The following is a 19,185-nucleotide window of genomic DNA, read 5'->3' on the forward strand; positions in this document are numbered from 1 at the left end:
AATCCTGGGCAATGACAAATGACACCACCTGATATCCAAGACTGAAGAAACTTGGTATATTTTGTTTGGAAAATCCCACCTGTCACCCAGTTAGCAGCCAAGCTAAAAATCATAAACTGATGATAGAATGTTAAAGCATAGATTTGTCTTTAACATTTTTAAAAAGTTTAAAACATCTTAATTTGGCACATACAGGGCCGGCCCGACAATGGAGATGAGTGGGGCACTTTTGAAGGGGCGGCACTTTGCCGCCCCAAGCCCTTTTTTTTTTTTTTTTTAAGCCGAGAAGAGAGAGAGAGAGAGGGTGCCGAGTGGTTTTATTTTACCAAGTTGTCAGTACCCGCTCGGCGCCCCTCTCTCTCTCCTCTGCGAGCCCTCTACCTCGGTCTTGGTGCCGGCTTGTAATGTTGAGCACTGGAAGATGATGTCATTTCCGGCGCTCAGCATTACAAGCCGGCACCGAGACCGAGCAGGGAGACTCGCCGCAGGACTGCTAAAAGGTAAGTACGGGGGGAAGGGTAGAAAATTGGGGGGGCGGCAGGGAGAGGAAGGGTAGATAATAATGGGGGGGGCGGTATTTTAAACTTCGCCCCAGGCGGCATTTAGTCTTGGGCCGGCCCTGGGCACATAAACAGCCAAATAATTTAATGATCACTTGTAATTAAAAATATTGACATCAACAAACTGAATTATTATACAAATCATTATTTCAAATGTATTATAATAATAATATAGGGCTTTGTAGAGATTTTGACTTTGAGAGAAGTCACATAAAATACATTTTTCTCTTGTCATCTTGACTATTTTAGACTCACTTCATATTGCTGTCATTATATCTCTCCATCAATGCCTTTAATTGAATGTCTAATGATGTCTCAAAACTAGAATTTATAGTTATTCAAAGGTCATGGGTTCTATTTTTCCCTTATAGAGTGACATTAATGATATTGTTTTGATGAATCGTGCCTATAGGAAAATTCCAAGGTGTGATGTCTTTTATAAAAGAGAGAAATGGCTGACACTTTTAAGTTCTTTTTACCTATTGCTGTATGGGTAATCCATGAGAATGAATTACGGGATATCTATATTTAAAAATTTAAAAACTTCAGATAATAATGTTACTCTGAATGAAATACAGTACTGTGCAAAAGTTTTAGGCAGGTGTGAAAAAAATGGTGCAATTTTTGAATGCTTTCAGAAATAGACATGTTAATAGTTTTTTTTTTTAGCATTTAACAAAATGGAAAGTGAATGAACTGAAGAAAAAACTAAACCAAATCAATTAGTCAGGTCAGGTAGGTAACTCTTGGAGAACTAACTACAGTTTGTCTGTGGATTTAGGCAGCCTTTGTAGCTTTTCTCTCTTTATGTAATCTTAGACAGATTGGGTGATGTGAAGGTCAGGCCTCTGTGGGATCCATAACATCACTTCCAGGACATTTTGTTCTACTTTACACTGAAGATAGTTCTTAATGACTTTGGCTGTATCTTTAGGGTCGCTGTCATGCTGCAGAATACATTTGGGGCCATTTAGATGCCTCCGTGATGATACTACAGGAATGGTAAGTATCTATCTGCACCTTTCAGTATTAAGAACACCATGAATTCTGATCAAATCTCCAACTCCATTTGAAGAAATGCAGCCTCAAAGTTGCAAGGAACCTCCACCATGCTTAACTGTTGAATGCGAACAGTCATTCTTGTACCACACTCCAGACCATCTGCAAACTGTGTTTTTGAGAATAGTTGAGCCACTTAGCTTTGTTTCCTCCAATGCTGATGGAACTGCTGAGACATCATTGAATTGGGAAGGGAAATAAGCTTGATGTGTTTTTCATTTGTTTCCTTGTCTGACCACTACATATATGGGTCTCAAAATTACCAGTTTCTGTGTGCTTCTTTGGGACCTGCCTCACTGCCATATAGATTATCCATTAAAGCACCAGGGTCCCCTGAAGTCCAGGGTAGGTTGCATGCACGTGCCTGGTGGACCTAATAGTTAATCTTTTGTACAGATATGATTATATAATATCTATAATCAGAGTGAGGCCTCAATAATGCACAAAAGACATGTTTTTGTTGGAAGAATCACTTGTTGGAAGATCGTAGGAAACCTCACTCTTAAGCCACTACAGAGGAGTCCCCTTCATTCTAAGTTGGGAGGCAATTTTGTAATATAGTGTGGGGTGCTAACTCAGGAAAGACCTAGGACAGCACCCTCCTTAAACACACCACTACCCATAGCACTGTAATGTCATAGATATTTCTGCTTTGCTCTTGCATTTTCTAGCGTCTGCCCCTTAATCTGTTTTTTATAGAAGTCTTTGCACCTCATTACATTTATTATGTCAATGATATCATATACTTTAATTGTATGCTATTATGTTTGGTAAATGGGTCAATTGCAGTGTTACTGACAGGCATTATAATTCAACCAATAAGAAGATCCGAATTCAGCCGTATCACACGTAGCAAAAAGCATTTTGTTTCTGCACTGTATTAACAGGAAAAAAACTATTTGCTGTCACAAGTATGCAACACACATGAAAACCAATACATTTTCAGAACTGCTACAGAGAAGCTGCTGCCTAAAGTCGTATAGCTTCAGGTAGGAAGCAGAACTGGCTTTTCAGCAGAGATAAATCATTTAGACCTCTGTTGTGCACAGGGTAAATCAGTCTGTGAATCACAGGGCCAGCAGCAGGTCACAAGAATAACAATCCATGGAGCTGCTTTTGTTAAACTCTCTGAAACAACAACCTTGTTTCTATCAGCAATTAGCCTTGTGTCCATGCAGTAAAAAGACTGAAAACAAAACACCTCAGCGTTTTAAAAAGAAGTTAGCGAGAAACCTGCAAATCTACAGACCCCTTTCTCCACTCTGTAGCTATTTATCAGCTGGCTACCAACTGTTTGTACTTGCACAACTCACATCACAGTACACCAAAAAGGTAGACACTCGTACGAATCGCAAATTTAAGAAACTTTGGTAAATTTTGCGATTCGTACAAAGTCACAAAAAGGAGGCCAGACCACCCCACAAATCAGATAAAAACAAAGCAAAAAACTAATCAGATAAAAACAAAGCAAAAAACAAGAATACATGTGCCCACATTCACCCACATTCACTCACATTCACTCACATTCACTCACATTCACGCACATTCACTCACATTCACTCACATTCACTGACACCCTCACTCACTCTCTCACACATTCATTCTTGTTCACTCTCTCTCACGCTAATTGTTTCCATACCTTCCCTGCTGACCACTTCTCCTTCTGGCGAGTGGCACCCACCTGATGAATGGCCACTGACCACCAATATCCCAGATTCCGCACAAAATAGATGAATTATAAACCCTCTGATTAAATTTACAGATCAGCAAACCCATGTTACGTAGAGTTATATAATCTACTAAAGATATAAGATCCACTAAATACATATCTAGGTCATTTCTTGCATTGTTTTCTTAATTTCCCATGATGCTTTACAAATACAAAGCTGTAAGGGATCCTAGAATGTGCTTGCATTGTTTGAGCAGATTGCCAACAGGCCCCTAGCCATAGAGATTGTTTGATATTCATATATTGTACAATCATTAGGATCATGACACAACTTGTGACAGCACCAGTTTAATCGACTTTCATCACCGTGGAAACTTCTTTTCTGCATTGAATGTCAAACCATTCATGGATGAAAACTCTCCAAAAAAAAAAAACATATAACAAATTAAAATTTGCTGCACCAAAAGGGAAAGAACATTCATTTATAAAACAAAACAAAAAAAGAAAAGTCTGCAAGCAGATCATTCCAATATGTTATTGAGTAGTGTAGATGGAAGGTATTCTTCCAAAATGATGACATACTGTAAGTGTATAAAATAGTAAAATGCTATGGAAACCTTTATTGCCATGGAAAGTTCTGAATTACGTATTTGCATGTTAAGATACGATTCACGCTGTGATCTGGATTCTTCCTAAAATCAATCAAAGAAAGACACAGTGGAAAGCAGGATGTACTTAGTGTCCAATGGTAACAGCATGCGCAAAGTAACAGGAGCCAGGACATGATTAACCTGTAGGTACAGATGTGGCTTGCATTTCTAGTTGTTTAAAATATAAGCCTAGTTCCCGATCCATCCTGCAGAATTAAATTGTTGATTATTGACTGCAAAAAAACAACATTTGATATTTAATGAAAATCCAAATTCATTATTGCTTGGGTTTCTTAAAGCAGAAAAAGTGGTAAATAATATATGAGTATAAAACTGAAAACCGTTTACATTTCATTAATGTCTACCTGGTGGAAGCCTATACTGACATTTCTGTTTGTTCCATGCCGTGGAAAGTCCACAGAGCTGTTACGCAATGATGTTATTATTAAGATTTATACAGGGATCACTTGGTAATGCAGTGTAGCCACAATAATTCTAAGAGCTGATGTGGAGTTATATTTTTGAGATTCATGGCTTTGGGATATTTGCTTTGAATGAATTATTCAGTTTCTTAAATCCCTGCGTATTTTCCCAACTAACTGCAAAAACAATTTCTATATGATAAGTGTAAGTCCTGGAACTGTACACACCAGTTAAATTCAAGCACAGCGAGCATGTAACAATTATTTCCGAATAAATGTTACCAAACAACTGCAAAGTATTTTTGTTTTCCTCTAAGGTTACTTTTTTTTACGTGGCAAAAAAGAGACCAAGCTGTTAGCAGCTTAATTACTTACTTTGTTAAATATACATTATTTAGCTAATTATTCTCCTGGTGTAGTTCGTAAACAGGAATTAGCAAACATTTTGAGGTTAAATGAGTCAATAATTAATTAAAAACAGCAACAATTTCATGAAATTGGGATTCCCAGTCAGGTTTTATAGCTGTGGTCTTAGTATTTGAGATGACGGATTAGATGGGGAATGTGGCAGATATTTGAGTGGAATTTAGGGTAATAAAAAGAAAAAAAATGAGTTAGAATTCTAATTCTCACATTGTCATGTTAGAGGTATTTTTGGTCTGCATGGAATGTTTTTTTCTTGTTTAGTAACATATAGGTTAACTTTTATAAGTATAATTTTTTAATATTCTTTACATCAGTGTAGACAGAATGGGTCATTTGTGCCTCTTTCAAGAATTATGCCCCAAGCAATGCAATATTGGACGGTAAACAATTTCATAATGTATGGATTTTGATAATCCGCCAGCAGATCAAATTATTATACATCGTACAGCATATTTTAATCTCTGGAGGAATTGACATACAGAACAGAGCAAAGAGGTTAGTACCGTGAGCTTCAGAATCGTTATTAATCCAGAAATTAATGTCCAAAGCCAGCTATATGCTGACAAAGGGTTGGAGGTATATAATGTTCTAGATCTAGTGTTTTTTTTTTCTCCCTTGTTTTCATTGTAAGATGTGAAAGCTTTATGTTCTTACATATTGTATCAAAACTCTGAAAAAGTGGGGTATTTACTTTTGGAGCTGCCCTTAGGCCTAACCCAGGGAGCACCACCAGCCACCACCCTCTGCTGAGCATTGGGAAATGAAGTCATATCCTGGCACTCCGCTTTTTAAGAAGTGAAGATATGATCTATGGATGCTGTGCCAACTTGGCACAGTCCTCCATAGTGCTGATGGGCAGGTTGGGGAGATCAGTAACCTGCCTTTTAACAGGACGATAGATCGCCAAGAGGACAATCAGGCTGACTGTTGTGTGGCAAAGGTTATGTTTAAAAAAAATAATGAATATGTACATTTTAAAGGTGCTGTCCACTTATACAAAAAATATTGTACTCTCTAGTATGCTAACAAAATATACCTAAGCAAATCTGTCATTTTAATAATTTTTATTTCCATGAAAAACACATAAATGTTTTAATTTTTTATGGAAACCTACTTTTGAGTCACATGACAATTAAGTGTTCCTAGCAAAAATGTTGAAGAAGGCAAGATTTTATATGACTAAATAATTATTTTTTTCTAAAAAAATTCCTAATTTTAGAATTATAATTATAATTTTAGCCATTCAACTTTGAATTCAACTTGGAATGATGTTTCTAATCCTACATTTAGCAGTAAAGTATTAAATTCAGCAGAGCCTGTGCGCGTGCGGGGCAAGTGCGCCTGCTGGTTGACTTCAAGTCTTATTTTATTTTTATTTTTTAAAGAGTTTTTCAATATGCACTTTTTTAATGGGGGTATTGGGACAATAATCCCTACTTGACTATGACAACCAGATACCATCAGATAGCTATTGCAGGCTACCAATTGACAAATAGTCGGTCCATAGCTCCCGGTTTAGGTACTGTAAACCCCGGTGCGCTTCCATTGGCAGCTGGGTAGGGAATGCCATTGCATCCATCCACACAATGTACTATTCTGATTTCAGCCACAGGGAGGAGCTTAGATGTTCCTTTTTTTTGTTAGAAAAACTATGTGTAGGCACAGGGAACCTTTAGTGAACTCCAATAAATAAAAATAATTTGAAAACGCAGTCAAGACTTTTTCTCAATAACTTTTCAGCTTCTCTCATGCAAGAAATCATGAGCTGCCAAGTGAGAAAAATTTCATTAGTTCTCTGTTTAGATTGCTGATTAATAAATCATCAGCACTAGCAAAAAAAGGGATTCAGCTAGTTGAGAGGAGATTGAGCTGACAGTTAAGATATTTGGGAAGGCTTTTACAATTTATTTCTTCCCAATATCCAAATTTTAATTACAGAAAGGAGGGGGCAATATTGATTTCCCTTACAAAAAACTTATAAAAGAAAGAATACTTTAGAGAGGTAGAGATGATAGATAGACCGATAGATAGATAGATAGGCTGATTGATAGATAGATAGATAGATAGATAGATAGATAGATAGATAGATAGATAGATAGAAAGATAGATAGATAGATAGATAGATAGATAGATAGATAGATAGATAGATAGATAGATAGAAAGATAGATAGCAATGTCTACAGCCCTCATATTAATGGGTTAGTGGTAGAGGTAGAATGCAGACTATAATACCTTGTAATCAGTCTTTAAAACAAACCTCATATTGGTCCAAAAACCAGCAAAAATGAATAAAGTATCGCTTAGAATAAGTTTAATGTAGCTTGCCCGTAGATTAATATGTAGCGATTCACCAAATTGATTATTATGTACTTGGATTATATTTCTGAAAACAGAGAATTCTAATAAAAAGAGCAACCTTAGTATATTGTTAAGAAATATATATATATATATATATACCAAGCATTCCCTAGAATGATCGTTAAAAAGCACAAATTGGGTAACTTTAAAGTGAATTGTTAATGAAGAAAGGTTTTTTTTACATATTAGTGAACTGTCAGTATAAATGCTTATTTTGCAAGATGGATTTTTATAACTTTTCCAAATCCTGGGGTTTTACATTAGTAAGGTACTGCTCCGAGTACAATATTTTATTTAAGTCGTTGTAAAAAAATGGAGAAAGAAAGCAATTTAAAGCAAATTTGCATATCACCTAATTGTATATTTTTTATTTACTATTATTAGATTTATTTCTCTAGCACCTACTTTTCTCCCCATGCTTGTTTTACCTGATATATGTGATATTTCTCTGTTACTATTTTCTATTTTAGCATAATTATTTTTAACTGTTAACTTACTGTTTTCAAAAAAAACAATATACTGTATATAATTACAAACTAAATTAATTTAAAGTTTGACCCGCAGGACAGTTTATTTCTCTGGGCAGGGGAGTGGTGTTTGAGCATACCAACTCTACACCTACACTCCTACCACTATTACCCCTGTTCCACCTCCCACTCAAGACCCTCTAAGGGCTGTTAGGAGCTAGACCCATCATAATACATGACTAGTCCTGCTTCTTCAGTCCCCCAGAAGAGGGAAAGATCTAGCTACCCTACCCCAGCAAGTTTCCAGGTATGTTTATGAGAGGTAAACAAGCCAGCCCTGCTATGGCACAACGTTTTTGAGCTGCATATAAGCCAAGTCAAACTCATCTGCTGGGTATCAGAAATCCTTGCTCACTTTTATAGGGACATTAGAACCAATATACCAAAAATGGAGGCTATGTTTGAGTTAGGCTCTGGTTGAAAGTTCTCCTATTTTAACAAGACAAGCAAAACATGGATTTTGGCTTAGGTTGACAAGGACTATGCCTAGGGTTGCAGGTCTAAGGTGGGGGGTAGCCTGCAGTAGAGATCACCACTGGATCACCATAGAAGAGCCTCCTTCACAAGGCAGATGTTGGGGCGTGTGTCTCTATATCCGGTCATCCATCTTAACGTCTATCTAATTGTTAGTTCTTATATCTGCACACAGTTTATAAGATATCTTCTTAACTATATAGCAATATCATTACTTTGTTTTATCAATATAATTTGTATCTCAGTGATTATGTCTGAACTTAAAGGTCACCATAATGTTTTGTGGTTTTCTTAACCCGACAGTTTAGCACTGTGCAGTTTTGGGGTTGATCTAACAGAGATATTAATTACAAAGTGATTTCCTGCCAAAGCCATTTTAGAAAAGAAGTATAAATAAAGCAAGCAGAGAAAAACAACAATAGCGTGAAATCCCTCAAAACAAAAAAGAAAGAACAAACATATATTGAGAAATAGTAAATGTGGTTTATGTTGCTTTCAGTTGTTTAATGGGTTATATCAATTCACTAGAGGTAGAGGACAGAAAAAGAAAGAACGTTAAGAAAGACAGTGTAAAATGTGTAAAGTGGACTTTTTTTTAACCCCCTCTTTTGTCCATGGACTTCAACATTAGAATATAAATGTATAGATAAAGACAAGTTAAAAACTGTGCCATTTGTTACATTATTGAGGTCAACTATGGCTCCCCCATGCCCCAGAAAAAATACACACATATTTTGATCAAATAAATATACTCACATTTATTTGCACAAATAAAATGTGCAGAGCACAAAGTGTTACTTGGAACTCAGCGAAAGTTTTCATGTTAATATAATTAATATGCTGATATAATTAATCAATCAAATTATTAATAACATTAAAAAAGATTGTGAAGATGAGTCATTTCTCCATTTAGTATGGGACCATTCCGTTAATTGTTGTTATTACAAAATTATGCAACTAGCCAATATTAGCTTCAGGATGGAGGCATATTTCATACAGTGATAAGACATAAAAATAACCTAGTTATAAGACTGAAAGCCTGAAAGTGACCCAGCCCAAAATAAAAAATAATTACAGCTATTAATTCTAAATAGTTAAATGAATCTTATAACCACAGACAGTAATACATCTTTGTTTTTGTAGAATACCAGTCAAAATAATTCATTTATTATAAAGTGGCACCTTTGACATTTAAATAATTCTAAAACTTCCTCTGCTTTACGCTTAATTGGTTACAAACATACTATCTATAATTATGACATTTAGACTAGGCTACATATAGAAACCACATGGGGTAGTCTACTCAATTAAAAATAAAGGTCTTCATAATAAAACATTTTAACTTGCTTACCAATGTAATAAATGCAGATACTCAGCTTTAATATAACAATATTACTGAAATTATGCTTTTTTTCTGGAATTAGTACTTGATTTTGGTTTTTTTCTTTGTACATAATAGGAGGAACATTTCTGAAGGCCTACAGTCCTACCAAGATGAAAAGGTTCTCATGCCATGTTACAAATACAAAAGGGAAGTATTCTGGTGCAGTATTTCTCTATACTTGGGGGGGGGGAGCTTTTGATGATTTTTTAAATAGATTCTGCTACTTTTCTATCGGTTTTTACATTTTCTACATACTTAAGGGGACATTCCAACCATCCAATACACTTGGTAATTGGGTCCATTTTGCAAATTCTCCAGAATCCCCCAAAAGTATTTGCCCTTTTCTCCACCCTCAGCTAAATGCCATGCGGGTGATGTATTTGGCGCCATGTGATGTACTCACCCCTGCGGGGGGTCTGTTTCAACCCCAGTGTGCATCTGTAAAGTCTCCCCATTGATTTAGAAATGAGCATTTTCCTGCCACCGATTGGCTGCAGATCTGTCGTTTCATTCTTTATTCGGAAGGTTTCATCGCAAAATTCCCAGAAACCTTTAACGTTTTTTCAGTTTTTTTAGGTTGTTTGCTTTTGTGTCACATGATAAATGTTGCTGGCAAAAATTATGCATAAGGAAAAATGTTACATGAGTAAAGAGTTATTTCTGGGAAAAGTAAGAACATTCAACAGTGCTAGGAATGATGCTTTTAACGCTGCATTTAGTTACACAAAGTGTTAAATTCAGAAGAGTGGTTATCTTAATATAAAAACGTCATTTTTCCATTTTGTTGTGCTCTGATTCTGAGCCGCCGTCTTCTGTTGTGTTACGTGTTTTCAATTCTTGTCTCACCATAATGATTTTACATTAGCTTTAAAGGTTGTAAGCAATCTGTGGTACCTGAAGTGAACTTTGCTAAAAGAAACCGATCCCCGAAAGTGTGTTATGTCAGATGATAAAGAACCTTCAGATTTATTTACAAGTGTTATTTGGATATTTCTAGGTGTCTGTAGTTTACAAAAAAAAAACGATGTGACCTATATTAAATACCAGGAGCCCATAGAACAACGTACAAAAAAGCTAAATATTTTATTGCGTTATTTTCATTAAATTTGAGATTAGAAAATCTAATACTTTTGTTTGTTTGTTTTGTTTAATATAAAGGCTAAAACGGGTTTATGCTGTTATGGAATTGTGTTTTTCCCTTGGATGCTGGAAATTAGTATTGGCATTTGAAGGAGTTTTTGATGTTTGTGAGGATTGCCAGACCCCCCACGAAGAGGACAAAAACAAAGCAAAATGAATGCCCTTCCGTTGATGTCCTATCCCCCGGTTGGACGATGGTTACTGAACGCGCCGCCATTTTGCCCTCTAGGTAAACTTCCAAATCGCAGTGCTTTTGCGGATGTCCTCCCCCCGATTGGACTAGGACATCAGCCTTCATTTTGACAGAAGTTCATGCCAGGCTATGTCTGCGGAGATGTGGAGCTAGAAGATAAAAGGTAAAAGATTGAAGCAGAAGTGGTTGGCAGAGAAGGTACAGAAACATTTAGAGAGCGTGAGAGAAAGAGTGAACAAGAGTGTGAGAGTGAATTAAAAATGCCACGTCGTCTGTCCCAGCAGGGAAAGTAATTTGCTGCCTGAGAATGAATGGTCCAAAAACGAACCCAAAAATTGTCATAATCATTTTTGGCCCATTTGCACATGTCTACTTGATACAGCAGGGACATAAATAAATAGAACATATAAAAGAGATTATAAACTTGCCATGAAATCTTTATATGAAGTATGTCCCTCATTAAAGCCCTCGGTTAATGCCTCTGCGTATAGCCGCCCTGTTACATCCTCATAGAATATCAGCTTTCTACCCACCAAACCACTTGCAGAAAGATGAAATATATGACTATATCTCTCAGGAGCATAAGTGAGATTTTAGGGAACTACTCTTTTTGATTGTGACTGCAATAGCTACCAAAACAAATGGCATTATTTGTTTTAGATTTCATATCTGGAATTTAAAAAAAATAAAAACCCCATAACCCATCACCAAGACCCCTGCCTTTCCTTAAAGTAAGGCAAAATCTGAACTTGGTTTTCCGCCTGATGAAAGTACGTGGCAAAGATTAGTGATCCTTTTGTGGACGGCCCCCAGCTCATATTAATACACGCACTCATCTGATTTATTGTGCCATTATAGTGCTGGCTCCTTTGTTTCGCACCAAAACAGTACTATGGATGGTATTGTCACTGATAGAATGCAACAATGTAAATAGAAAACAATTTTTCTCGGATACAGAGACAAAGACTATTGCTTTTTGTTTCGGTTTGATAAGCAACAAGCGATTGGTATTCTGCTCTTCCTCTATATGTTAGCTTTAAGCAATAAAGCCTCATAGTTATATGTCACAGCTGCAGTGTACGTCTGGCTCTGTTTAGAAATCAAACTTGATATATGCCGGTTTAGCTGAACATTTTTTATACTGAAAATATGTAATATATTAGTACACCGACCAGACTAGCTGGTTTTGTTTCTTGTATTTTGAGAAGCTCTAATGATAAAGTATCAGAAATACAGGTCTATTTCATTTTTATGTCTTTATAATGAAACCATTGCTTAGAGTGCAGAAAGAGAGGATGATATACTCTGTATGTATGAGGAAAATGAGATTTTGCAGAGAGGCTATATCCTTGTAGCTAGCTACAATGAACACGTCACATGACTTTATCGAGAATATTATTATGGGCAAAGCATAGGCTAATCATTTGCAAGATATCTCCTTTCAGGGATTTGAAAATAGGATTGCCGTTTCCAGCATGCATGCGGGTGTTCTTATGCATGGCATTGATCTTCCACTTACATATTTATATTCTTGCATATTAAGCAACATACAATATTAAAGCTTTATAGTTGTTAAAAGCTTTGTGTTTCATACAAAAAAAAAAGTACATAACTAGGTAATACAATATTCACCAGAGAAAGGGGCTATTACTGTGTAAATGCTTAGTTTTAGGTGTTTGTAACTTTGCAAAGCATTAATGTGGGTTGTCGATTGAGATTTTTGCCACCATAATTTGTTGACCTGTAAAACCTCTCCTATAAAAACCAATATAAACATAAAACTGTTAGGTACATCATTTTTCAATAGGATTTATTCACTGTGACAGAGCTTTTAACATGAGTTTAACTCACTGTCTTCATTATGCATTATGAATGGCCAACGTCACTAAGTGTCTCCTACAAGAACAGCTTGGTTGGCCTTGTGTAAATTATAGCTAAGTCCATGATATTTCTTGAAAGTAACCTCAATTTACCTATGCATTATGTAGGACCAGTTCAGCCCTTTTTTGCTAGAGAAACCGGCCAAAGTTGGCCCTTCATAATGCATCGGGAAGTTAGCGAGACGAACTGTCATTAGGACTAATGTGAAAACTCATCCAATCATTCGCCAATTTTGAAACCCTAATACTCCATAGATTTTTTGACCATTCACACTCTTTTCTCACATTTCATACTATGGCCGGCCACTGCAATATTCCACACACAAAACTGTGGAATGTGAAACACACAATTCAATCCAGTGATAAAAGCTAACAGACTACGTCAGAAGTTGACACCTACCAATCTTGGAATAAAAATATAGATCATGGGATTTGTTTCCATAGAATTATTATTGACCACCAACTATTTTTTTATCCTTCTCCTCGATAAATGCTGAACAATGCTACCTGTAGATGATATTTTTTGGGCCTAGGGGAGCAACTATGGTGTTAATGAAACAGAAGTAGCTTCTCATTTTGTTTTGGGTTTTGTGGGCCTTCCTGTTCTAATGTCTGTGTCTGTTTAACCCGATACAACTTTTGGCCTTCCTCAGCTAAGTGCTTGAGGGCTAGGGTGCAAATTAGCACACTCAATCCAAACTACACAAAAACTCAGTAACTCAGGCTCATTCAGAGTCGCTGACTTACTTAGAAACTCTTCCAGTTTGACCTGGAGTCTCAAGGTGAACAGCTGTTTCTCCTGGTCTCTGGGTCACTGCTATTTCTCCAGGGCTGGCAGTGGTTCTTAGCCACACCTACTCCCTGTCTAATGCCCCTCCTACTTCTCAACAATTCAGTGCAGCTAGCTCCGCCCATCACACTGCTAACCATGCACCTCTGGTGACTAACCCAGGTTTGCAAAGCCACTTCCTCGGAAGAATAAGAGCAGGCAGTATTGTGGCTTTAAGAGCCTGGGTCAAGCCTGTGTAATTACTCCAGTCTCCAGTCCAAATCAATACATGATAAATCATTTACAGGCCAATGAAAAGGATACATAAACCAAAGCTACCCTCTATGGTTGAACCACTTAATTATTTACAAATTAATTCCTCTATTTAGTCATGTTAATTCAGTTAATTTGTTTTGCACATGTTTTTATGAAGAACTATCACCTTTCGTTATCCTTACTAGTTTAATCCATGGAAAAAATGTAATCTCATCTGCAAAAATCCAGTAATGTTTTAATAGAAGAAATATGACTACATTTTTGTCCAACTAAATGTGAGAATATTCAGTGTTATTGGTATGATGAACATCTGTATTTTTGTTGCATTTTTTATATATCAAATTCCAGAGACTAGAGTTAGGACATAGGTATTTGTCTCAGTTTTAATCCATCAGATATTGCCTTTTTTTTCTTTTGTGCTAGCTCAGCACTAATCCAGTAACTTTCATTAAACTGTAAAGTCACTCCAATAAATGCAAACTGCCGCTGAGTAGAAAAATGTCCACCTTTTCTTCGTCTATAGCATAAAACCCATGAATTTTTTAACTGTGCAAAGTTAACAGGGTCCCGATATCGGCATATACGCTCGTTGATATGCTTTATCTAAGGTTACCAAGGCACGGAAAGTTAAACATGTCTGTGTAAGATGACAGTCCACACAGAATGGCATCACCCTTAGCTATCACTTCAAGGGCTTCATGAATAAAGATAAGGCAAACTTTTTTCAACCATCTTTTTTTTATTAAACTGCTATTGTTATGTGCACATTTATTAAACTGTCTTATCTGTGTTTTTTTATCAATGACCTAAAAGGCTCAACAAAGCCAAGTTTGAATTACAAAATCTATACCTTAGCTGTATGTTAATAGGGCTGTGACCGCAAACCTTTGTCCAGTTGTGAGGATTTCATATAATGGAAGTAAATCTCAGAAAATAATTGAAAAGGCTTGGATAGTTTTGTTCCTCATTTGCTGATGTAACCCTATTATAATTTCCATAAAATAATATTAAATAGAGCATTGAATTAAAAAACTATTTAATTAAAATTCTAAAATAGATTGTAGTCTGGATTCACAAAAAGTTTAAGATGGCAGCTGAGTCAACTGTCAAAGGACGAATTTGCACATGTTGGACAAATGGTCCAACTTTTATGTTTACCGGGCAATTCCACTCAACTGCTCGAGAGTGTTATAAGGGAGAGGTGTTCAACTACTATTAAGTTCAATTTTTATTTTTAGCAATCAAGTACATGTAACTTGAAAGTTGAAACTCTTATGAACTCATTTGCAAATGATCACTTGCATATACTTCCATTAACCCAAGAGCAACAGTAATGTAAATAAATATTCAGGTTGTTTTCTTTGTCATGACATGTGAGCACCTACATCCTATGTCATCAAGTTCCCTATGTATCATCCTCTATGATGATTTGCTAGTGACTGGGTAATACATTCATGGCCCCACAACAATCCCAGCATGATTTCCATTGCATGACCCAGCTGAACACAAAATTAGGTTTTACAGGACATGTGAGTTGCATTTGTGTGTCTGGGTATGTTAGTGTGTGTGTGTCTGGGTATGTTAGTGTAACTATGTATGTGTCTGTTAAGGTAAATGGGTCTGCGTGTTAGTGTAAATATTTCAGCGTATGTGTTAGATTGAGTGTTGGGGTACCTTAGTATGAGTGTGTGTTAGTGTGTCAGCTTATATTCATGTGAGGGCCTGGTTGAGTGTTTTAGTGTGTGGGGGTGTACATGTGTTAGTGTTAAATGTCTACTTGTGTTAGTGTGTGGGTTAGTGTGAGTGTCTGAGTATATAACTGTGTGTGTGTGTATGTCAGTTTGAGCAAATATGTCTGGGTTAGTGCTTGTGTCTGGATGTGTGTGGGGGTGTTAGTGTATGTTCGTGTGAGTGTCGGTGTGTATGTTAGTGTGGTTGTGTTAGTGTCTGGATAAGTGTGTTAGTGTGAGTGTCTGTGTTACTATGAGTGTCTGGTTGTGTTACTGTCTGTGTGTGTGTGTGTGTGTTAGTGTGAGTGTGTGTTCTTTAGTGTGTCTGGTTGTGTTAGTGTTTAGTCTGAGTATGTGAGTGTGTTTCTGGGTTTTGGTATTAGTGTGCACGCATGTGTGTTAGTGTTGAGTGTATGTGTGTGTGTAGGTGTGAGCGTCTGGTTATGTTTATGTCTCAAAGTGTTTGTTTGGATCCGCCCCTTGCAGGAAGTTGTTAAATTGCAACATTAAGAAACAATGATTCTACAGATTCTACAGCTATACAGCTATATAGAAATAATGCAAGCCTAAATCACTTCATAAAACTCATATCCTAGTTCTTAAGTGCCCCTGCTCTGTATACACAATTGAAAATGATAAGATCCAACATCCAAAAAACCTCTTACACACGATCTACAATATCTTCTAATGTAAGAAACTACAACGCAAAATGGAACATACTTTAATCTTACTTTGCAAGACAATGTTAAAGCCACCTTTTGACTTACTATTTTGTTAAACACTTTCTGTTTTCAAAACCCATTGCATTTTAATCATGTTTAACTTTTCCCAGTGCTGTCTTTAATTTTAGCATCTTTATTGTGCTCCAAATCTCACAGATATCAATAACAATATTCATGGTTCTGCAGCCTTTTTCTTTAACCCCTTGAGGACTAAAGCTGTCTTTCTATTTTTTCTACAGTTTCACTATAGCTGATTTCGGTAACACTTCATATGCCTTGTACGTTCATCTATTTTGGTAGTTACAAGGCCAAATATTAATGGTGTGCATAGCTGTTTCCAAATTAGATTTTTTAAAATTGTGATATCCTTAATAGTGGCTAAATCAAAGAATGCTCCATCCATGGATTTATTAAACCTTATAATGACAAGCTACATCATGTTAATCCTTATAATTTTGGCGAAAACTGTACGTTTTTGTGTTGAGTGCTGAGCACTGAAGTGTGTAAATATCACCTGTCCTCTGTAGCATCACACACTGTGCGTCAGGAGCTTCATTAAATTGTCTTCTATGGCTGAGCAGCTGCACACAAGCCAATAAATTACTATGCACAATGCCAAGCACTGGCTGGAGTGGTGTAAAGCCACTGGACTTTGAAGCAGGGGTAGGCACCAACATTTCTCATGGTGGACATTTACTGGGGCCTGTGGACAATTTAATGATATTCTATGGACCTTTACAAACCTTGCCACAAACAGGGAAGGTAAAGTTAATGCTACAGACAATGTATGCTTCTAACTTTGTGGCACCAGTTTGGAGAAAGCCCTTCCCTGTTCTGGCATGACTATGCCCCAGTGCGCAAAGCAAGGTCAACAAAGACATAGTTTGATGTGGAGGAACTAGAGTAGCCCCGCTCCCTCCAAGCCAGGATGTGACTCTCTGCCAGCAGGGGGGTTGTCTTCATGGCCAGTACTGCCTCCTGATTGGTGGTTCAGCGCTGATCCCTCTACAGGAAGCTATGGATGGTCAGGGGGGGGTGGAGCTTCATCCCCTGCCCCTATATAACCCCTGTTCTTGCTTTAGTCAGTGCTTGTGTGTTCCAAGATGTGGTGTCTGTCTTGGTACAGGCGCTATTCATCCCTGCATTAGTGCTTTAGCTTGCTGAACCTGCTTGACCTCCCAGCTTTTGATCTCTGCTCGCCTCTAGACTATCCTGGCTATCACCTGTCCCACGACCTCAGCTTGTTTGATCTTAGTGAACCTATGCTGCCTGCCCTGACTACTGGACTGTCTGACTTTGTGTGCCCTGGCTGACTGTCAGGCCTTCAAGACCCCACTCTCATGTCTGACGCTCTCAGTCGTGCCCCTGACAATATTGCACAATTTCTCACATAGATTAGAACTTTCTGTACAAATTATTGAAATATTTGGAAGTAACTCTACTATCTCTTTCAGTGGTGATAAACCACACACATAAAATATGTTCTCAGTTTCTTTCTTTCCTAGACGTACTCATTTAATGGCACTTGTGGCATGATTTATCTATTTTTTATAACCTTTGCAATGTTGTTTTCTTTCTCAGATGAGTATTGATCAAAGTGCAGAACATCACACAAGGCAAAGAGCCAGTTCCTACACGACGTTAAATCATAAGTCCAAAACAATTCACCAAGGATCAAAACACCAAGTGTAAATACAAGTTACTTAGGGGAAATAAATGGAAATCTGTATATTTATTCAATTTTTTTAAATGCACTTATTTCTGGACATGGTTTCAAAAGTGGTAAATAAAACATTAGGAATAAATTACCAGTAAAATGGTTAGCAGATACATTTCTGTGGGAAATAATACTAATTAATAATAAAAAAATGCAGTACAAAGTGCATTCTACATTCAGTATTAAACCATTAGTAGAATGAATGTCTGTGCATATGCTTATGTCCTGGGGAATGCACATCGTTTCCCTGTCTATTTTGTTAATGCATTTTATCTGGTATTTTATTTTGGATCAATACAAAATGATATTTCTGAAAAACAACGGAAACTTACCTTTTCTAAGCAAAATGGAGATGAGACCAGCAAAGAATGAATAATGTTCAGTATCATCTCATTGTGTAAGCAATCAGTGCAAGTGTAAACCTCACATGTACCCAGAAACTTAGTTATTTGGCTAAGCCCCCTACAATCACAATACAGTTTGGAATGAGAATCTCACTTGTATTTTTAAGCAATGGGTATAGAAATTATCCATTTAATTCGAATTTCTTAAGCAATTTCCATAGTGCTTTTATTAGGTTGTTCCTTTTCTTTCCGATCAAGTAAAAATGAATTGTTTCTTTATCATCTCATTTTAATCAGATGACAGAAGCATTTGAAATGCCCTATCATGCATTAAGACACCCAGATTTTTTATTGTCTTACACACACACACATATATAAATATATATATATATATTCTGTCTTCGATCTTCCTCCTTCACTGCATTTTTAAGTTATATTTTCTAGTCTTTTTTTGGTGGTAATATTGTCAAAGAGTTGATGAACCATTGTAAATTTGCTTGTACCACAAATTATTCTAAACGTTCTACATTGTCTTCTGTTCCGAACAGTAAAACATATAAAATAATCACTAAAATGTTCCAGATTCTTTCTGAATAGATTGCACCTTATAAATTTAGCAAGAAAACACATATGCACTTTACAATATTTGTAGACAGCTTAAACCAATCTTCTTTATTGTCTCTATCTGTGTGTTTAACAGAAATAAATTACTTGCCAAGTCAAGTCTTACTAAAATCAATAGGAGTTTTTGTCAGGCAATTAGTGTTTTATTATGTACTAACTTCTTTAGGAAAAAGATGTCAAAATATTTATAATTTTAACAGATAGCATATATTGATTGAAGAAAGATCCTTAACGTGTTTTATTATTACATAACAAAATATT

The sequence above is a fragment of the Spea bombifrons genome, chromosome 3 (genome assembly GCF_027358695.1).
Source record: "Spea bombifrons isolate aSpeBom1 chromosome 3, aSpeBom1.2.pri, whole genome shotgun sequence".
NCBI classification, from domain to species: domain Eukaryota; kingdom Metazoa; phylum Chordata; class Amphibia; order Anura; family Pelobatidae; genus Spea; species Spea bombifrons.